The sequence below is a fragment of the Schistocerca serialis genome, chromosome 3 (assembly GCF_023864345.2).
Source record: "Schistocerca serialis cubense isolate TAMUIC-IGC-003099 chromosome 3, iqSchSeri2.2, whole genome shotgun sequence".
NCBI classification, from domain to species: domain Eukaryota; kingdom Metazoa; phylum Arthropoda; class Insecta; order Orthoptera; family Acrididae; genus Schistocerca; species Schistocerca serialis.
In genome coordinates, this window is record NC_064640.1 from 778,919,358 (window position 1) to 778,942,791 (window position 23,434).

General features: G+C 41.6%; 1 protein-coding gene and 1 non-coding gene across 2 annotated transcripts in view; both read left to right on the forward strand.

The window, feature by feature from the left end:
* LOC126471224 (protein tipE) overlaps positions 1-23,434 on the forward strand; it is a 526,467-nt gene that overhangs the window by 472,009 nt on the left and 31,024 nt on the right. The window lies entirely within an intron of this gene.
* On the forward strand, positions 15,888-15,962 carry Trnaw-cca (transfer RNA tryptophan (anticodon CCA)). Its single transcript has one exon. It is a non-coding gene; the product is annotated as a tRNA-Trp (tRNA).

Sequence of the window (23,434 nt, forward strand, 5' to 3'; positions counted from 1 at the left end):
CGCCATTACAATAGTCTGCAGCCGCGCAGGATTAGTCGAGCAGTCTAAGGCGCTGCAGTCATGGACTGCGCGGCTGGTCCCGGCGGAGGTTCGAATCCTCCCTCGGGCATGGGTGTGTGTGTGTGTGTTTGTTCTTAGGATAATTTAGGTTAAGTAGTGTGTAAGCTTAGGGACTGATGACCTTAGCAGATAAGTCCTATAAGATTTCTCATACATTTGAACATTTTGAATAGTCTGCAATCTGAGATGAAATTACAATTAATGTTAGCCACTGAGTCAGATCGGGCCATAAGTGCTGTAATATTTTAAAGCATTCCGTTTTAACAATTACATCTCTATAAATAACATATGAGCGTTGTGGCAGATTATAGGTGTTGTCAATATGAAACAAAGGAGAAATATGCTACGAGCAAACTGCGAGATACTGTACAGTAACTCCGTCCCACGCTTACCTAGAGAAACCTCTTCTTTTTACTTTGTCTGCTCTCTGTCTTAAACTGTCTCAAAACCGAAAAGCTCTTTCATTAGGGGCTTATCGCTGTTATTCACGAAGCATCACCAGCTGTTATATTGTAATCATTACTGTTAGACGACATTTTATGTCTCTCTGGTTTTTATGGAATGAACCATGGTTTTGCTTAAGAATGGCGTACAGAGTGGTAAAAATTCCCCTTTCCCTACTTGAGCCTTTGTAAACAGAAAAATTTTTGCTATATTGGGGTGCCCACTGTTATAGGTATGAAGTGCGGACTGTGTGCAGCAGTATTCGCGTTGTTAGCAGTGTTAGTATCAAGACTTGCCGTTAGACGCCAGTACCGGGAAGAAATTTCTGATCCCCAAGGACGAAGGACGTGCAGTGTGAACAGCAAATGTCACTCAGATGCGCTCTGAGTGCTTCGCGAACATGTGATACCTACTGAATGGCAGAAAAGTGCTTTTGATGCATGTTGGAGCTCAACCTCATACTGCTCGTGAGACCATTTGGTTTCTCCGTAACACATTTGGAGAGAACCGAATCATTTGGCCGATCGTTCCAAACAGTGGGGCCACCTAGATCACCAGATTTGAACTCATGTTTGGCTGTGGGGTGGCCTGAAGCACGGTATTTATCAAAAGGATGGTAACAAACGTTGGAAGTGAAGATGAGCATAGCGAGGGACGTAGATAACAGTCGCACTTGAGATGTTTCGAGTAGCAGTAAAGCAATCTCTAGTGCAGTTCCAGGCTGTCTTGGGTTCAGATGGTTGTCAGATTGTGCAACGTTTGTAACCTGGAACGCAAACATGGTATAAAATCACCGTATGTTACCCTCGCATGTGGAAATTAAAATGTGTTTCTTAAAGTGGTTCATTCGCTATTTCCCTTCCGCGTGTTCCTACAAATATCTCCACAAAGCTTCATTGTCCATTGATCATTGACCTCTGAAGTAGTGGAAGTTTAAGTACACCCATCCTGTATTTGACACTTCACTGTTCGAATTTTTTGTTCCTTCGCTCACACTATTATCACTACTGCTCCGCCTTTCATGTTATCAGAAGTTGGAGTCGAACTTGCACAGGAAGGATTCTCTTGTTGAATTATCTTCGGGGCTATTGGGTCCCATTTGTCGGTCATTGTGAAAAATTCGCTTGCGTGATTTACTTTTGTGATTCGTAACTATGAGTATATGTTTTTCGCAGCATATGAAATTTGATTACAAAACGCGAACATCCATAAAAAGTGCGATGTTGTCATCTCATTTGTGTTATTATTTATTAGAATTGGAACCAGTGCAAGCATTCATACGAAAAACTGTTTTAAAGTATATAATATTAATATGAATGTTACTTACTGATATTGTTAATAGCATCTGGTGGTGCTAAAAAGCTAATCGCTTCCAGTGAATAAGATCTTTAGTTTGCAATTCACTTAAGGCTGAAAAAGAAATATACCTACGACACCATCGAAAAGTAGAACCGCAGAAATACTGTTCCCTGTTCTTTATTTACGATGTTCGAGTTACATCAGGAGCATCTGAATATTTTGCGTAACTACGCTTTACACTCAAATCATGGTTACAGAAATGCGAATCAAACTCATTGGTCTATACTGGGTACTTCTCCTCCCACTCAATGCAGTGGCAGCTAGCAACATCGCATCTATGAAGTGCGGGCTTCACCAGCTTAAGATTCACATTGCCCGAGCTAACGTAGCCTACCTGTCGTTAACCTAATGGAAAATTTCCAACATTGTAGGACACGTTTGGCAAATCTGTGACCATCGATTTACATCCTGTGTCGCTTCAGAAAGATCCCGTTAAATTCACTCAATATTTTGTTGTCATTTACATCATATTTTCTGAACTATTCTCACTTAAGAGATGACACAGAGGTAGTAAATTTATGGTTTGGCTTCCAGGAAGCTCGCTGCAAGAGAACCTGTAGCTTACTTCGCCGTTCACATTGCGAAGTCTCAGTCGTGGCCATCCTTGGGACAACAAGGCAGTGCTCTCTGACGCAGTTCTATACTATCTTAGCGGTAAAGTGTTCGCCTTTCAAGCCGAATAGTGTGTTAATTTTTGGTTATAATCTCCACAGAGACAATATTTTTACTTCTTCTGCCACTATCAGGCAGATCGACAATCAGTATGACTGTGGACAGAACTTAGAGACAGACCGTTTCGAAGCCGAAAGTGCGTATAATCCTCCTAATTCATGAAAAATTGGGAGACTTTTTTATTGAAAAAGACTTGTTTTGTTAGTTACAATTCATTTGTATCAGTGCAGCCCATACTAAATAGCATTATTTCGTTACTAGACTGAACACAACAGATAAAGATATGAAATAAAAAAATTGTGAACGGTGTAGTCCCCCTCATTATCTGAAAGAGTCTGACAGTGTTCGGATGGTTTTTCAACTACGAGTCTATAGATAATACGGTGATAGAACTTCGTATCGTTGCATGTTACGCTGTTTTAACAGGCAGTAAATCTGTGCATTTCAGCATAACGATAAGGTGAGGGGTCTCGCAAATTCTGTCATCGACTGCACTTAAATGTAAGAGTAATATAGCCCGATGTTGCTCAATGAAACACTCAGAGACCCTGTTGCGCAGAGGACAGGATTTGCAGACTTATAAACGCCTTCTTGAAGACAGTGTTGACCAGGTGGCCGGATTTTCTCTCTATTTGTTTCAACCACGTTTCACATCTAGCTTACGAAAACCAGGTGTATGCGGAGAGCTACGCACATCTCCACACCGCCCCTTCCTCTCTTATTCAAGAGTGCTTTCAGCAAACTGGATGTATTACGATTGAGCTAAATGGCTAGAATACTTCCATACAGATTTTAATGAGAGCTCTAACAGTTATCTTAAAGCCAAGAAGTATCCATCTAAGCTAGGGTAATCAAGAGATAAAGATAAATATCAGGGTAAGAGCTGAAGCCATCTGGTTACCGTGAGTAAAACAAATCTTATTTCTGATCTCCAGAAATTACGACGTGAAAGAAAAATGAGAAGCACTAGAAAAAGTACGGACATCAAAGCCGATGCATGGCAGTTCGATGGTAATAGTCAACGTGAGCCACTAGATAGATGCGCTGTAATCAAGCCTAATGATCGTAGTTTCCTATTTGCATCCGAAGAGGTTATTTCGGAGGTCACCGGTTGACTTTGAGGATGTCCACTGCATTGCAGACGAAATTTTAGGAACCTAAATATTGCGGAGGCCAAAGTTATTTATTTCGAGCGCTAATTACTTGTTTCATTTTACTGTAGTTGCAGTGATATGCTCGACTGAGAAATTGTTGTGATGATAACAGAGGCTTCGATAAATGTTCTGTGTAAAAGTAATGAAATGGTGTACCTGTCCACTGCGATATAAATAATGATTAGTCTGCTAAGAATGATATTTGAACAGGATAAAAATCCGTGTCGGTAAAAGAACTGAAGTGGATGTGGTGACTTCTCCAGATACTCTTCAAGAATGAACTTTTCCAAATCCCTGGGGAAGATAAATTTTTCTTTTGGCTTAAATATAGAGTTCAAAATGACTATTTGATTACTCTGGAAACGTAATTGCTATGATAACAACTACACAGGAAACATAACTGCTATAGTAAGAAGAAACGTACCACCCCGTTTACCTATACACGGTCCTGGTAAGGGAGTATTAATAAATTAAAGAAGCTGCAAATGCCATCGTGGTTTGGCCATAATGTTAACTTCGATGTGAGTAAAGATCGTTCGCTGTCCCAGGAATGAATTTTACCAAGAAATTTGGAAATGCATTGGTAGACAGACGCTGGTCAATGAAAGCTTGATACAGAAAATATTATTGTGGGATCTATAACTGGTACATCACGACTGAGAATTCACTTTCAATCAGCGAAAAGTATTACAAGATACCGCCAAAGTTGTTCATGAGAAGTACAGTCGATGGAAATACTTATTCTTGTCCATTGCTCATAGGAACAGGCTAAAAAGAATGTCCAGTGTCGTTGGACTTCGATGTTTCTGTCGGCTACCACATTCACAGATATCGTTGACAGAGTTTTTCGAATATAATATATATTCGATAAGCTATTAATACCACGAGCATATGGTAGTAGCATGGACTAACTGTAATTTTCGGCGCATCGATTGCAAAAATTTCGCATACGTTCGGTGGTAAATACAAAACAATCTTGTACTGTAATATCGAACACATTATCAGATAACTGCATCGAACAAGTAGTCTTCACTCTAAGGAAATAGTTTATACTTCGTGGCTATAAAAACTCTTTTTGTACTGCCTTCAAGGAAAAAGGAAATCATCTTAATATTACAGGAATAATGTTCCCCGAAGCCGCGAAATGCATTAAGAAATAAGGAGAGTGTTTATTTTTCTATAGGACTGGTAGATCGCAGCAAAGTTAGAAAAGAATGGTAATTTTAGACAAAACTTAATAGAAATTCTTGCATCTGTAAGAAGGCCAATATGTGAAGCCTAGAGCAGTTTTCTGCCAGATTTGAGTGGAAAACCAATCAGAAAGCACTAAGAAGATCTGATTCCTTATACTGTTAACGATCAGATAAGAACTCATTTTGATCAGATGAACGGAAAGACAGACCAAAAAAAGTGGAGATACAGTATTCCATAACTAAAAATGTATTCACTTATGTTCGTAATACGGTATTTGAGTTCGAGCGTTACACACACTCACAAGTGACAGTTACAGAAATAAGAAATTCGAAGTTGGAAACAATTAAGACTATTCAGTGTGAGTCTTACACCATGTCCTGAAGGTAAACTTGTCATATTTTAGAAAGAAAGTTCTGTATAATTAAATCATTTCTTTGCTCAAACCATCTCATACAGCGAATAATACGAATTACTGGAAAAGTTTGCGTGTTCTTCTGTTCACAACATGACAGAAGAACGGATGCACAGAATTTCACAGCAATATCGCATACGTACGTCTGTTTTAGTATCCTAAAGTATATTCTTACCTCGAGCGTTATGATGTTCTTGAAGGAAGAGAAGCTTCTCCCAAAGAAATAATAGTGATCCGAGAAAATTCAGTCTTTTGAAATACAATTGTCTTTATTGATACACGATAAGTTGGAAAAGGATGAAACATGCTAAGAACTAGATTCGTCTTCCTAAGCATCATAAAGATATTGTATATTGTATCACATTTTCGGCTCACAAGCAAAGTACTGTATTTTCGCTAACAGGGAGTATTGTGTACGATTTCGTACACAATGTTAACGGGAGTTGGGTTACAGAGTGGTGTGATAACTGTCGTTATAGGAAAGCTGGACAGGAGCAGAAATGATTAGCGAACAAGTTAACTTAGTGAACAGGAGATTTAATTGACTTGCATTTCTCCAAGCATACGAAGACTCATTACAAATAATGCAGCAAGAAATAGAGTTCAACTGATACAATAGCAACAAGGATGAGGCTCTCTGAACTAAAGCATGAACGACGGTGTCAGAGCCGTGACTAGGTAGCGTCTGCATAGCGCCACTTAGGGAAGTGGCTCCGAGCACAACTGGGCTGTGTGGCTGCCGCAGGCCGTCCTCTATTGCGGCGGCGAAGGGCGCTCATAAGCCAGAGCCACTGGAGAAGTGGCTCAGCACGCGTACACCATTGGGTCCGTCGGATCCTGCACGACCGCTAACGTCATCTGATAGAAACTTTCAGTTCCATTGCCAAGTTTATGACGTCTGTGGGGTACTATCGATACGTGATACAACAAGGAGTGGCGCAGAAAAACTGGAAAATTTGGAATAATTAGGAAAAAATGGAGGAACGTTACAAAAGCTCATTTGAAGATCAAAATATGTTATACAAAACTCGAAATTGCATTATGCAAACTGTTTTTAAAAAAATTACGTTAGGCCCATTTAAATGCACGCATTCAGTAAGCCATTGCTATGAGTTTGGCATAGCATGGCGCAACTTGTCACCTGGTATGTTGACGATTCCCTCCTCAATCGGCGTCTATAGCTGAGCTAGAGTTCTTGGTATAGTCCAGTACATGACGCTCCTCAGAAATCCCCATGAATAGAAGTCACAGACTGAAAGGTCTGGAGACTGGGACTGTCAAGTGACGCAAGCATTCTTAGACTATCTGGCCGTGTGCGAAGTGACTGCACAATGTTGAAATTACGTGTGTTGTACGTCAGTATTTGGAAATGTATATAGTCTTTGAGTCAGAAACGTCTCTATCATATTGAAGAAACGTTCAGATGTTACCATGACAGCAGCGCCTTGTTCATCTTGCAAAAAGGAAAAAAGAAATAGAAACTTGCTATTTCATTGCCAAGTTTAGGACATCTGTGGGGTGGTATCGATACGTGATACCACAAGGAGTGGCGCAGAGAAACGGAAAATTTGAAATAACTAGGAAGAAATGAATGAATGTTACAAAAAATTATTTGAAACTCAAAATATGTTATACAAAACTCGGAATTAAAAGAAAAGGTTCTATCATTCCATTACAGAAAAGTTCACACCACTCTGTAACTTTGGAACTGTTTAATCGACGCTTGTGAGGTCGAGCAGGTTGAGCATAGTACGGAATTTCTGCTTATTCGTGTAACCATTTAAGTGAAGATGGGCCTCATCGGACATCCGAAGATTTTGAATTAAGTTTGTATCGTCACCGACGTTAACCAGCTGTAGTTCACAGATTTTCAGGCGTAGGATAGTCTTTAGGGTTCAGTTGTTGCACAACCAGTAGTTTCTATGGATGAAACTGAAGCTGGTGGATCATTCATTGAATGCTTCGAAGTCCGAGGTCCAATGATGAGGCACATTTCTCCACCAGACGACGAGGACTCCTTTCGATGGCAGCTCACATGGCATCAATGTGAGGTACGTACAGACCATTCAGCTCACTAGGATTTTGCTTCAAATCTTAGCCAGTCTCTCCACAATACCAGACCAACGTTGATAGCGTGTAGCGATGGAAGTCGACCCTGAAGGTCTGAGAGTCACTCCGAAAGTCTCGTCGAACGGTTACCATGTCGGTAAAACGCACTTACAACAACCGACGGTCGTGAATCGCTCCACTGCTCCTTGGTAACTAAATGTCCGCTACAGATACACAGTTCCAAACGATTTTCATACTTCTGCTACCACTGCAGGGCTGCCAAAGTCAACTTCATGTTTCGCTTTTTCTCTGAGCCACGCAGTGTGTAGCTGGCACAATTGAGTTTTGATTCATAGCACTCAGTACGCTATACTGCACACCGAATGTTCAAAAGAGACAAAAGTAACACAGAGATTGTCCCATACACAAGTATTTGGTCTTATAATTTTCCCAATAAAAGCAACTGCTAATATTCACAGTATAATGGGTGTGACACAAATGTATGGCCAAACTTCCATGAAACATTCCTCACACGTAGAGGAAGAAAATGCACTGACGGAAAAAAATCTCAACATCAAGAAATAATTAACGTAGAGTAATGAAATTTGGGGAATACATTTTTCTAGGTAACGTATTCAAGTGATTAACATTGCAAGTTCACACGTCAAATTTAGGCCTGAGAAAATCGATTGCAAATGTGAAATGACGGTATATTGATAATCAGTGTAACCGCCAGGATATGGAATGCAAGCATGCTAATGTACATGCATTGTGTCGTAAAGGTGCCCGATGTTTGCTCGTGGAACGGAGCTCCATGCCTGTGGCATTTGTTTGGTCTTTACAGGGGTGGTAAATGTTGGTTTTGGATGACGCTGAAGTGATTATTTCCCATACGTGCAATACTGTAAACAGATCTGGTGATCGAGCAGGCTAAGGCAACACGTCAACCCTTTGTAGACCACGTTACGCTACAATAACGGTATGTGGGCGAGCGTTATCCTGTTGGAAATCTCTCCCATCTCTCAAATAATATTCATAATGGCAGCACAACAGGTCGAATCACCAGACTGAAGTACAAATTTGCATTCAGGGTGCATGGGATAACCACGACAGCACTCACGCTATCATACGAAATCGCACCCCAGACCATAACTCCCGGTGTAGCTCTAGTGTGTCTAGACCACAGACAGGATGGCCCCAGGATCTCATCCGGCCTCTTCCGAACCAACACACCACCATCACTGCCACCGAGGCAAAACCGGGTTTCATCTGGAAACACAACAGATCTCCTTTTAGATCTTCAGTGAGCTCTCACTTGACACAAATGAAATACAAAACTGCGGTGGTTTGAGGTCAATTGAGTGCATTCTACGGGTCGTCTGGCTCGGAGCTGTCCTTGAAGTATCCGATTGGTAACAGTTCGATGTGTCGATGTGGTGCATCTGTTGTTCAAATTGCTGCTGCTGACGCAGTAGACTTGCAACAGTCGTACGCCAAACACGTCTTCCTGCTTCCGTACATTCCCGTGACCACCGCTGCCAACCGTCATGTACGCTGGCTACATTCCTGCGAAGTCTTCCTACAATATCGTAGAAGGAACGTCCAGCATCTCGTAGCCCTATTACACGACCATTTTCAAACTAAGTGAGCTGTTGGTAATGGCACCTTCGTCGTCTTAAAGGCATGTCAGACCAACATCAATCTTCTACGACTAATCTCAAAGAAACTAACGCTCACAACTGTTACAGCGCGTATTTAAGCCAAACCCGATTTGTATATTTACAAAGGAGCTACTAGCGCCACTCTTAAGCGACTAGTGCGAAATCTGAATAGACGTCATTTTTCAGATGTAGAAACAACCCTACCAAATTTCGTTTATCTAACATAACTCCTTCTTGGTGTTTGGTTTTGTTTTCTTTCATTGTATGTTATTTGGACACGGGTCCGAATATCGTTAGAGCTCATTTTCTACTTATCTTCATAAGCATAGTAACCATGAGAAACATAGAAATAGAACGTATCAGTTCGGTATGAAACACTTTTCTAAATGAAATGTTCCGAAAACCTCCGTTAGCAAGGATAAATGCATGAACCCGCCGTCGCATTGACACTGAAATATACCTGCAGAGTTGTGTTTTTCTTCACAGCCTTCCACGACACGCTCACGAAGACTCCGTACGTCTTGTACCGGGGTTCCGTAAACAACAGCTTTCAAACGCGTCCAGAAATAAAAGTCTTTTGGGCTTAGGGCCGGAGAGCGTGAAGACCAAGCAAGTTGTTCACCTCTCCTTATCCATCCGACACAGAATCTGTTATTTATAAGCCTACGAACATTAACATTGAGATGAGATGGTTGATGCTACATGACTGATGTTAGTAGAGCAATGAAATTAGTCACATGTTAACACAAGCAGTGAAGTGAGTCACATGTCAACATTATCTTCGTTCCAGTGAAACAATAAACACTGGCGTGAACCGAAGATTTACAACTTATTGTACAGTATATCCAGGCGTAACGAAGAGGGTTTTTTAAACATTTCATATAAGGAAACATTTAATGCTATGCTAGTTTTGTATCCCGCCTGGTAGGCGGCGCGTGGGTCTGCTCCTGTAAACTGAAGGGTAGGCCGAATGTAGGAAGCGAGTAGCAGCAGGTGAGGTAAAAATCTCTCGGTACTGCTCTTAGAAATGGTTTTACTATATCACAACAATATTAACTTGCATACACAATGTGAATACCTAACTTTGCACTGAGATGAGCATGTAGGTGCGAAGCTGTAAATCAATCAAATCTGACATCGGCTAGAAGTTACAAAGGCAATATCTGTAGTGGTGTAATGAAGACAGCGCTGTAGAAACACTCTGCGCAGTACAGTTAAAGGATCAGTTTCTCGAAGCGCAGTAACTGTGCCCCATTGCAACGCATAACTTTGTAATATGGCTCAAAGGTGCCTAAAACCTTCTTCTGTAATGGAGTACGCCGGCCAGAGTGGCCGAGCGGTGCTAGGCGCTACAGTCTGGAACCGCGCAACCGCTACGGTCGCAGGTTCGAATCCTTCCTCGGGCATGGGCGTGTGTGATGTCCTTAGGTTAGTTAGGTTTAGGTAGTTCTAAGTTCTATGGGACTGATGACCTCAAAAGTTAAGTCCCATAGTGCTCAGAGTCATTTTTTTGTAATGGAGTACAAACGTGGTGCCCAACGACGTCAACCCCGGGATCGACGCCTCTGCAAACAGCAAGGTGTCGACATATGCTAAATTAAGGCCACAGGTCAGAAGTTCGTGTGCTGTTTACCGTGTGTTAATGATGTCATATTGACGCTAAATTACATACAATTCTGTCCAACGCCGCCGTGGGCATGTCACGATGGGAAGGTGGTCACATCCCATCTTATCCACATGTCACCCCCTTATTTTGACGCCTCTGCGATAGAGGCCAGAAACTCGATTATCGGCGCTGAAATCGTACGATTTCTTTATTAGTGGACGAGGAAAACATTTGAGATACACCACCGCTCAGTATCGATACGAAAAGGCCTCAGGGGAGTCAATGAAACTACACTTTCCCTTGAGGCGTCGATTCTGACACATTTCGCGGTCGAAGACGGCAGTACGTAACAGGACGACGTTCTTGACAATCTTTGACACTTATCACTCCATACTGACGCGCCAACCAGTCGCTAAGGACTTTGTGGCCCTGCAGCCCCACTGAACGTGATCGCACCTCTTTGGAGTGAAATGCGGCCGCAACTTCTGCTCTGTTGTACAATGTGGGACCACTAAGGACCTTTCAAAACCATTCGACGAAATCTGAACACGATCCGAAGCAGCAAAGGTGCTTAGGGTATTTAGCCTTCCTGTTTCATGCTCTCCTGTGGTGTGACCACAGACAGGTGCTCTAAGATCCTCATTTCGATAACAGCCTCGGTGCCACCCGTCCACATTCATAGGGAATTTTAAAATGTGCCTTTATAGAGCACATCTGCGAAGTAGTCCTAGCCATCGGATGGGTGTCAAGTGGTTGCGCACCTGCAGACGTGTAGGGTTACTTCGCAAATTTTCTTTGTAAAAGCAGATTTTTAAAATTATCTCACGTGGCGGAGGGTACTTCGGTACCACTATCTGATCCCTTCAACCCGGTTCCACTTGCAAATAGTGCGTGGGAAGAATGATTGTCGGTAAGCCTCTGTGTTGGCTGTAATTTCTCGAAATATCTCCTCGTGGTCAATAGGCGAGATGTATGTAGGGGAAGTAATATGTTATCCGACTCCTCCTGAAAAGTGCTGTCCCGAAATTTCAATCGTATATCTCTCCTGCACAACGCCTCTCTTGTAATGTCTGGCAGTGGAGTTTGTTTAGCATCTCCGTAACGCTCTCTCGCTAGCTAAGCGATCCCGTGACGAAACGCGTCGCTCTTCGTTGGATCTTCTCTATCTCCTCTATAAGTCCTACCTGATAGAGGTCACAGGTAGATAAACAACACTCAAGAATCTGGCGAACAAGCGCCTTATAAGCCACTTCTTACGTGGATGAGTTACATGTCCTTAAGATTCTTCCGACGAGTCTGAGCATGGTGTCTGCTTTTCTCACTATCTGTTTTATGTGGTCATCCCACTTAAGGTCTCTCTGGATAGTTACGCCTAGATATTTTACGGCAAACACTGTCTCCAGCTGTTTGTCATCAATAGTGTTGTTGTACAGTGGTGGATTTCTATTCCTATGTATGCGCAATATGTTACACTTATTTACGTTTAGGGTAAACTGCCAGAGCCTGCACTATTCACCAATTCTTTGCAGCTCGTTCTGCAAATTCTTACCACCTTCTGGCGTTGCTACTTTGGTATAGATAACTGCATCATCTGTGAATAGCCTTAAAGAGCATCCGACGCTTTCTACTAGATCATTTATATATATTGTAAGCAACAACGCTCCTGTCACACTTCCCTGTGGTACTCCGGATATTACCCTCACATCTGTCGATTTAGTTCCGTTCAGAGCGACGTGTTGAGTTCTTTTCTTATCAGTATATGTGGATGGGTGTCAGCGAGGCTTTTGACGGAATGAGGGGTCTTAGAGGGACCGTTTGACGTGCATCAATGTCGCACCCACATCCAACCCATCCGTGATCACAACACTGTAGGGCGCGAAGCAGGACGACTAAAAATGCATAAGCACCTTTTGCTGCTTTGAATCGCGTTTGGTCGATTGGTTCTGACCGACCCCTAATGGTTCCACACTGTACATCAGAGAAAAAATTGGGTCGCGTTGCAATCCTAATGCGTGCGATCACGTTCAGTGGGAATGCAGTCCCACAATGTTCTCAGAGAACGTATGTAACGTTCAAGGGTATCAGCAGTGTCAGAGGTTGTCCAAAAAGTCGTCCTGCTGTTCATCACAACGCGAATCGTTGTTTTGAACCGTGAAAAGTGTGAGAATCAATGCCTCAAGAAAAGGGACAATTTCATTGTCGCCCTTCATGCCACCTCCTGAAGCCTTTTCGTGCCTATTCTGACATGGTTTCCTAGGACATCCATAAGAAAACAGCGTGATTTCAACGCTGGACGTCGCGGCTTTGATCTCTACCGAAGAGGGTGACATGTGGCTAAGAAGTGGTGTGACGAGCGTACCATCGTGTGACAGGTCAACGGTGGCACTGGACAAAATTGCGATGAAATTTGGTGCCAATGTGACACCATTCGCCTTACACATTGTTGAATACTCAGCATTGTAGAACACTCAGTATAATGTCGTTTATTAAAACTAAACTACACTTCTCGAACAATCACTATATACACACTAAAACAAATGACTTGTAGACGACCATTCATCAAGAGCGTCGGTGACGTCCGTCGGAACTGGTCCTAACTCGGCGAGGAAGTGGCTGTACTGCTGCTGCGCTGGCCTTATAAAGCCGGCGGAGTACTCCAACATTCCCTGTATCTGTGAGGCGACCTCTGCAGAAAAAGGTTCGCATTAGTCTCTATCGAGTTCTGTCTGTTTTGAAGAATTGTTTTCCTCTTGGTTGCGCCTGCAAGTGCTTGTGTATGTTCTATGGTACACAGGGGTGTCTTGAGAGTAATCTGCCTGGCAGGGGCCGTCTGTGGCAGACGTAACTCACATCATATGACCTTCTGAGGTGTGGCCTTTCTTTTCTTATGTGTCGACACCGTGCTGTTTCAAGCGTCGTCTAGCCTCGGGATGACGTCGCAGGGTGCTACGCTTTTGCACCATTACAGAGGAGGGTTTTAGGCACCTTTGAGCGAAATTTCAAACTCATGCCTTTGCAATGGCAGACAATTGCGGCGTTTCTAGAAAGTGAGTCTGTAATTGTGTTGCGAAAAGTATAAATAAATGGAAGGTAATAGATATAATAGAGAGAAAGAACCTCGCCCATTACAAGATTAGTGGTAAATTTCTGGAGCACAGCGCTGCGTTAAATACTTAGGGAAAATACTGAATCCGGTTTGGAATAGAAGAAATACGCAAAACCATATGTAAGGAAGGCGAGTGGAACACATCTGTTGAAGCCCAGCGCACTTGTGAAGAAAACCGTTAACTAAACGTCAGTTGGACCTATTCTGGTGTACTGTTCCAACATTTGGAGTCATTATCACGCAGGTACGACTGCCGAAACCGAATGAGTGAAACAAGCACCTCAGAAAATGAGAACATAGCGGGAAATTTGACTTACCCACAGGATCAAGTTAGCTCCTGGTAATTAACCCGTTTACTCTAAGCAGAATATTGCTGCAAAACCGTTTGCTGTAGGACAGGTATACACTGAGATTACTGCAAAAAGTAGCAGAAATCCAGCTGTTCGAGAAGATACATTTATAGGGTATGTAATTAACAACGAAACCTGATTGCTACCACTACGTTTTTGACTGAGATTAGAAGTTTCTCTCTGTTAATTTGAGGAGTGAACGTGCATCATGCTAAATATTATTGTGGACTGGGGGTGTCCACTTTGATGAAAATCTCGCTTCCGCTGAAAAAGATTAATACAGGCGTCCTGAGAGGACGGATGCGTCGGTTCCAGGGCAGCACACACACAAGTAAAGCAGAGTAGGGAATAGTAAATATGTTATTCAACTTCGGTAACGCTCGTTACACCAATCGTAGAACGCAGGTTTAGCCTATCTGTCCTGCGTTGACTACGGTTCCATGAACACAAACTACATAATGTTCTATGTAAGAAAGGTAATCTTCTGTCTTGATGTACTATTCGGAGAACAGTTTCAAACTAACAGCATTAAATTAGACGTCTTGGCAGGCGGTCCATACGCGCAAATTCTAGTCACTGTTCTGCTTCTACTGAAGACTAACCACGGTCTGTCTATCGGCCACAGTTTTCGTCTCACTCGACGACTTGATTACTTGACGAACGTTCTGCAGGAACTTCCTAGCAAGATTCAGATTGACTTACAGCTCGCAACTGAAATCTTCTGCTGGTGCGCTGTTTCTTGAGCGTCCGTCTCTCTTCCTGGTGGCGCTTCCGCTTCGGAGACGTCTTTCTCGCGGTCAGTGTGATCGGTTTGAGCGCAGCGACGTTCCTGCTGCGAACGGACGTCCACGCTACTTCTGGTACCAACTGCCGCAAACTTTTCTTGTGCGCTGTCTCAGTACACAACAAATATCTAGAATGAGATTTTCACTCTGCAGCGGAGTGTGCGCTGATATGAAACTTCCTGGCAGATTAAAACTGTGTGCACGACCGAGACTCGAACTCGGGACCTTTGCCTTTGGCGGGCAAGTGCTCTACCAACTGAGCTACCGAAGCACGACTCACGCCCGGTACTCACAGCTTTACTTCTGCCAGTACCTCGTCTCCTACCTTCCAAACTTTACAGAAGCTCTCCTGCGAACCTTGCAGAACTAGCACTCCTGAAAGAAAGGATATTGCGGAGACATGGCTTAGCCACAGCCTGGGGGATGTTTCCAGAATGAGATTTTCACTCTGCAGCGGAGTGTGCGCTGATATGAAACTTCCTGGCAAATTAAAACTGTGTGCCCGACCGAGACTCGAACTCGGGACCTTTGCCTTTCGCGGGCAAGTGCTCTACCAACTGAGCTACCGAAGCACGACTCACGCCCGGTACTCACAGCTTTACTTCTGCCAGTATCTCGTCTCCTACCTTCCAAACTTAACAGCTGCAAGGTCTGCAGGAGAGCTTCTGTTAAGTTTGGAAGGTAGGAGACGAGATACTGGCAGAAGTAAAGCTGTGAGTACCGGGCGTGAGTCGTGCTTCGGTAGCTCAGTTGGTAGAGCACTTGCCCGCGAAAGGCAAAGGTCCCGAGTTCGAGTCTCGGTCGGGCACACAGTTTTAATCTGCCAGGAAGTTTCATATCAGCGCACACTCCGCTGCAGAGTGAAAATCTCATTCTGGAAACATCCCCCAGGCTGTGGCTAATCCATGTCTCCGCAATATCCTTTCTTTCAGGAGTGCTAGTTCTGCAAGGTTCGCAGGAGAGCTTCTGTAAAGTTTGGAAGGTAGGAGACGAGGTACTGGCAGAAGTAAAGCTGTGAGTACCGGGCGTGAGTCGTGCTTCGGTAGCTCAGTTGGTAGAGCACTTGCCCGCCAAAGGCAAAGGTCCCGAGTTCGAGTCTCGGTCGGGCACACAGTTTTAATCTGCCAGGAAGTTTCAACAAATATCTAAACAACCTGTACTAAATTTCTCATAGGGTTGTTGCTTCAGAAAGACGCTCCGGCAAACTACTAGAAAGTTATTTTCTTCTGACTGAGTATCAGTGGACTATCATAATGAACAGCGAAAATTAATATAGATCAAAGTATACGATATTGTTGTTGTTGTGGTCTTCAGTCCGAAGACTGGTTTGACGCAGCTCTCCATGCTACTCTATCCATTGCTAGTTTCTTCATCACTGAATAACTGCTGTAACCTACATCCTTCTGAATCGGCTCACTGTACTCCTATCTTGGTCTCCCTCCATGATAATAAGAGATATTTTCTCGCATTCAGACAACCCATTTCGTAACATATCATCAAAATTATTCCGGAACTGTAATAGGTGTATTTGCTTATGTGGACCAAAATGCAGAAACTGTCGGCACCAGATGAAAGCTGCGTCAACAGAAGCAATATTTTGTACAGTGGTGTTACACAAACTACCGGAGATTACTCTACTTTCTATGTTACAGCACTAGAACTTAAATCCTCTACTTGGAGTTACACTGTTCTGTGTATTTAGATGTCTGTCTGTGAGTTTGATCACATATATTAACAAAATCGCATTTTACTTATCTGAACTCTGTTTGTGAATTGCTTACTTTGGTATGTATTTCTTCAAATGACTAGAGCAAAGTTTGGATTCCTTACTTTTTTTTTTGTAAAAACTCTTTTCAGGCCCTTTACTCTCTTCTGAAACCACTGCAAACTTCACCGACGTCGGTTTTAAAATATTACACAATTTTGTTACCTGTTGCCTTACTTTTATTTTCACATCATTATGATTAGAGTCAGTTTTAAAATTTAATATCTGTGTGTCAGATTTTAATCCATCCATCATTACGTTATGGATTTCATTTGATTTTCAAGTCGACAGTACCAGAAACAATTTTAATCTGCAGTTTATTCTAACTAGATTCCAGTTACTGCCTTAAGCTACTGTTTCATTCATTATTACCAGACTCTTAGCAAACAGCAGCTGGATCCATTCTGGCATTCCCATCTTTCCACCCTGCAATACAGCTGGTTTCAAAGGAGTCACTCGCATTATCTGACTTGGCTGAATTTCACACATGTTAAACTCCGACTCACTGTCTGACACTTCCCAAAACTCTACTTCTTTCTTGACTTCAGCTCCTATTGTATCATTATCTGATGTCTGTTGTATCTTCACTGTAACTTTTTTCGATAACTCATCACCTGAATTCGGTTCTAATTTTACTTTAACATTTCCCTCAACATTAGGTTCTATCTTTGATTTACTATCTGTTTCTCCCTCATCATCACCTGAAAGTGGTTCCGTTTAAATGTTTACATCTCCCTATTCAGTAGCCACGATCTTTGACAATACGTTAGCAGCAGTTAATAAATATTTTTAGTACTCTTGACTTAAGGTAGCTGCTTGAACTCAATGAGCGAGGCCAGCACGGTGTACTAGCCATCGTGTTGGGTCACGTAGCGATGTAACGCACGTAGCAGCATTGTGATGGCGGTGTGTGAAGCCTACTGCAGCAGCGCTATGGGAGCCTGGCACCGGTGAGCGCACGCAGCGCCTTGTAGTCCCGCGATGATGCAACACCTCTCTCCGTACTCAGCGCCAGTTGTGGCTGTGCACAGCGAGGTCTTTCTTCCTCCACTCAAGTTCAAGTTAGCTGTTGATAGCATGCGCATTTGAGACTTACATTTTCAACTCTGGAATTTTTCCAACGGAACTGATGCTAGATTGTGGCCTCTGAATTGTCTCTGTTGTAATTTCTGTCCTATGTAAAGTCACTATACTAACTTGACACATGGTACAGCTTGATATTACATATACTAAATATAGCGTTCTCATCTTGGCTTTGTACTCGTAGTTTAATAACAAAGGATAGCTCATCTTTTTAGGTAAGAAAATTTAATTTTCTTAATAATTCCAAATATATTTTCATGGGAACTTCTAACATACGTTTATATGATTAAGTAAGCTAGATTCCTGCAATAGAACTCTCTAACTTTGGTTTTATGTGCTTCCAAAATTTCGAAAAAAGCAGAGTGATTGAAAAAGTGAAAGAGGTAGCTTCCTGAAAACTTTTGCCATGTTTTTTTTTTTCTAATCACAAATTGATACCAATTCCAAAAGTGGAACTTCATAGCTTTCTGATTATGTGCCTGCTAAAATTTTACGAAAGGTGAATTTTCGGAGTAACTATTTAACTAGCCATATTGAATTCTAAACATTTAACCTTCCTACAGTCTTACATAATCTGTCCAAGTATTGAAACCATATTTAAACATTTAATTTTGTATACGTTTGTGGTGTTACTTCTTCGTTATTGGCTCATAACATTATGCTAGGCTATGATGTCTCGACCTTGGCCGAGTGTTGAGGAAAAATCAGGTCTTCATGTCCTCTCTGTGGTTTTCTTCCTTTCCCATATCATCCCGAATGTAATTTCGTGAAAATACGTCTTTGGAACAAAATCAAATATTGGAATCAAGAACATACTAAAGACCTTGTATCCCTATGGAAACGTTTTACCAGGAATTTTCTTATATGATAGTATGCATACCAAAAGGAAGTTATATGTACATATCAAGACACAAATCAACATATCATTACGTACAGGTACAGACACTTGTAAGAAAATTTTAGGTACTTTTACTGTTTAGTAATTCTTTACGTTCAGCAGATATCAGATTTGAAAATTTTTTACTCTGTTGTTTAATCCACATGAAGGAAAAGAATCAGTAAACACTACAAACACGAAATATGGATATTCATTCATCAATTTACAGATCGTAGACATAATGGTCGGTGCACTATAGATTAACCAATTATTACACACTTTCAGTACAATAGGGAATTCTCGCCGCTCCTTTTCTATGCAAGAGAAACGGGAGGAGTGATTTTGGTTGGCGTCTTTCTCGCCACTCTCTCCATGCAGATACAAGGCTGCTAATACAGGGTGCCTCCATGTGCCTGAGAAACAGATAACAAAGCTTCACCTTCAGTGCGAAAATTTTATACACTTCAAAACCCCCTGTATCCATCTGCTATTATGTACTCACTTGGATCAACTCACATACGATACGACTTTACAGAATATTGATAATCGAATATTGGACTACTTAATCCGTAGTTTTTCAGTTCTTCAAAAGCGATCTAGCATTGTTTATCCAAACCCAAGTGACATCTTTCACAACAATTGGTGCAGGCACGGTGTATTACATGACTGACCCCTCGTAAGTGTGGCGTTTTGGTCTTAGGTGCCTCAACCTTCTCACTGATTGCAGGTTTTGAAGGATCTGGCAAACATCTTCTGTGCTAATTTCATATACCAGGGAATTTAATTTATCTTTTACACTTCTGGTCTTCTCTAACTTTATCTTCATGCATCCTTTTCCTATTGCTTAGAACAACCTGTCTAATAGACTAATGTGTTCTTACCATGTGGGACTGGCCACGTCTATATAAACTGTCACCAGTGCTAACAATTGTTTCCTCAGTACATGAGCAATTAGTCTTACAAGGGCACTCTGATAAATATTTAATCTAAACCGCACTACTGTATATTGGTAGCATACTCCCACTATAAGAAAGTCGTATATTTATGAGATTATTTTGCCAGAGGCGAAGTACAGTATCCAGACATTATATCCATTAAAGTAAAATATTTATCACCTCGGAATTTTTGTAGTAAATCGACCATATTTTGGGGCGAACACTCCCTCTCTTTTCTATTTCATTTAACCAATGAGTGTCCAGCATCAATCTGATATTTCCATAATTTTTAAGTACCATAACAAAGGGGTAATTAAATTCACTAACTGCTTATACAATAAAACCCCACCAAAGAAAAAAAAATGGAAAGGAGCGTATGGCATCTTTGGCCGGTAGGCCCCATACAGGGAATTTCGGCCGTCAAGTGCAAGTCTTATTTCAGTCGACATCACATTGCGCTACTTCCGCGCCGGTGATAAGGATGAAATGATGATGAAGATAACACAACACCCAGTCCCCGAGCTGAGAAAATTTCCAACCCGGCCGGGAATCGAACCCGGGCCCTCTTGCATGGGAGGCGAGCACATTACTACCCAGCTAAGCTGGCGGACACCAAATAAATACACGCTGAATTTCCTTCTTGGCTGCTTCGTTCCTAGCAACATGTATCTGTTAAGGCTTTTTGAGCTAGACTTGCCTATTTTTTACATTTAAATGACACCCATAACCTGTTGCAATACCTGGCTTATAGAAAAATACATTTCTTAATGCTGCCCTTTGCTCAAAAGAAATTTGCTCAGTCGACTGTATCTTAGCCTGTGTTTCTTCCAGGACATATTTTTAGGTCCTGTACAGCATTCTGCATATTTTCACTGCGTCCAGTATCTTTTTCTAAGTACCTCTTATATTTCATTATTCTAATGCGCAGCGCCCACATCTCATTATTATTGATATCGTGCTTTCCAAGGAATGACACAGTAATTAAAACATAATTTGGCAAAGTCATTTCTACTTGGCTTTCGTCAAACTGAATCTTTTCCCGGAACTTTAATAGGAAATCAGTGCCATTCAACATAACCGTACTTAAACCTAATACAATAGAACAGCTATGGTCTATAACAACTTCTCATCTACCGATTGATATCAGTGCCTTTTGCTTCACTAACCTGATATTTTTCTACTGGCATCCACTATTACTAAGTCAAATACTCTTATTACTGTTAACTTATTCCTGTTGGGAACTGAATCAAAGAAAGCTTGGGCGAATGCAGCAGATTCACTACCACTGTCCAGTAGACAGCACACTATTATTGTTGAAATATTTAATTCTACAATAGGGTTACGTATTTCCCTTTGGACAGGTGTCTCATGACATTTGCAAGCAAATCTCTTATAATTTGCCTCCAGCTAAAATATCCTCCAATTGCAATTACATTTACACTAAGATTAACAGGTTCATCACGAAACACATTTTAGTTGCTGATTCTAACCTAACCACCAGTTTCAAATCAAAGCACTTGATGATCTCTTCTACTTACGTTTGCTGCACATCAGTTAAAAGTTTTGAGCAAATGCATTCCTGCACATATTTTTTTTATATATCATCGTCTGCTTCTAATTCTTTTGCAAGTTATCACGGCTCGTAGGTACCTCGACCTCATTATAATTGCTACGCCCTTCATCTAATAACTACTCCTATTCAGAACTTTGCAAAACTGAATCTACTTCCTCCAGAGGAATTTTAGCCTGCTGGTTTCCATCGTTGTCATAAAGATAAAGTCTAACCTCATCCTCGTTACTTCCTCCTGCGAATGAATTAATTTGCTGATCCTTCTCATTGGTACTGTTTGACTTTTCAAGCTTATCCCACTTTTCTAGTGTGTCCAAAACGCTTTCTATTAGATAAACAGTACGTTTGAACAAATTATCATCACTGTTATTTGCTACTAAATCATCATCCCTGTCATCAGTTTGTGTATACAGATTTACTTTGGTCTGTTCGTCAAATACTAGCTGTGCTAGTGTCTCCACCTGGTGAAAGCCAGTTTCCTCATAGACGGGAATTAGGTTTCCTCATTACTTACATTTTCAGATAGGAAAGCACTTTGCTTTCCATTTTGTCTCAACAGTACATTTTCTCTCTGTTTTCGTCAAAACTGTGAAAATGTGGAGGCCGTCTTCCTTCTCTTCCTCTGTCTCGGACATGATAATTTGGGTCTGAGTTCATATTTCGAACATGTATGGTCCATATGTTTACGTTTCCCCCGTGACCATTTATGTTTTTACACTGGTGTCAGCAACCCTTTTATTAGTGTGTACCTGTTCTTCATTAGCTGTCATTCTCTTTACTCGTTCCTAGAATTCAGTGGGTCTATCTGCACTGTCCATAGATGCAAGAATGACCCTTTTCTTCGAATAGCAAGGCGGTTTACCTGCTGACTCCATAATTATCATTTCCGGTTTCATCTTTTCTGTCAGTTGCGACAGAAGAGAAACCAAATTTGTAGAGAATTCTTTAATAGTTTCATTACTTGGAATGTACTTTTTACCACACCAAAATTCCCTCAGTACATCGTTTCTTTTATTGTGTGACCAGTAGCCAGTCAGGAAAGCATATCTGAATTCAGATAGTTTTTTACATCTTATCCTGACATCAGCTGATCAACGCAAAACATCTCCAGACAAATGACTTCCAACTCGAGAGATTTTCTCTTGTTTGAACCACACATTTCACAATACACATTCAGAATAATTCTAGAGCTGTGATGGGTGTATTTGCTTATTTGGACCTAAACATAGAAATTGTCGGTATCCGATAAAAGCTGCGTCAACAGAAGCAAAATCCCCGACATTATTCTACTTTCTTTGTTACCAATGCTAGTATTTAAATCCTCTCCTTGAAGATCTATTGTTTATACCTTTTTTTAGAAGCCTTTCCTACAGTTTAATCACATATAATAAGAAAATCAGATTTTACTTACCTAAACTCTGTTTGAGAAATGCTTACTTTAGTATCTATTTCTTCATATGACTAGAGCAAAGTTCTGATTTCTTGCCTATAAAAATAGCGTTTTCCTGCTGTTTATTCTCTCTTCTGAATCCACTGCGAACTTCATCACCGTCGTTTTTATAAACATTAAGCAATTTTGTTACCTGTTGCCTAACTTTTATTTTCAAATCCTAGAATCCGTGTTTAAATTTAATTTTTAATTCATCACTTAGTGCGTTATGAGTAGATTCCTTTTTATTTTTCAAACCAACAGTGCCGGAATCAATTTTACTTTGCAATTTGTTGGGACTCTATTTTAGCAAACAGCAAATGGATTCAGTCTGGCTTTCTTAACTTTCTCTCGCATTATCTGACTTGGCTGTAACTCTGTGTCATTGTCTGACTCTTTCATCTACTCTGCTACATATTTCTTAACTTGAGCTTCAAGTATATCGTCATCAGAAGTGGTTTCGATCATTACGATAACTTGCCTCTCTTTTTCCGATAACTCATCACCCAAAATAGATTCTAAATTACATTTAATATCTGCTTCTGGCCCATTGTCATCAGGCAGTGCTTCTGTTTCACTTCTTTACACGTCCCTTTCCAGTAAGCTCCATCTTTGACAATTGGTTAGCAGCAGTTAACAAATATTTTAAGTACTCTTAAACTCGACGAGTGTTGCCAGCGGGGTGTAACAAGAATCACACTGCGACGCGTCGCATGGTAATGCGGGCAGCAGTGCAGCTACAGCGGCTGCGATGGTGACGGGTGTCGCCTACTGCAGAAGCGCGGTGCAGGGCGGGTGACTGACGCTGGTGAGTGTTCGCACCGCGTTGTAGAGCCACGCCACAGTTTTAATCTGCCAGGAAGCTTCATATCAGTGCACACTCCGCTGCAGACTGAAAATCTCATTTTAGTCTGTTTTCAGTT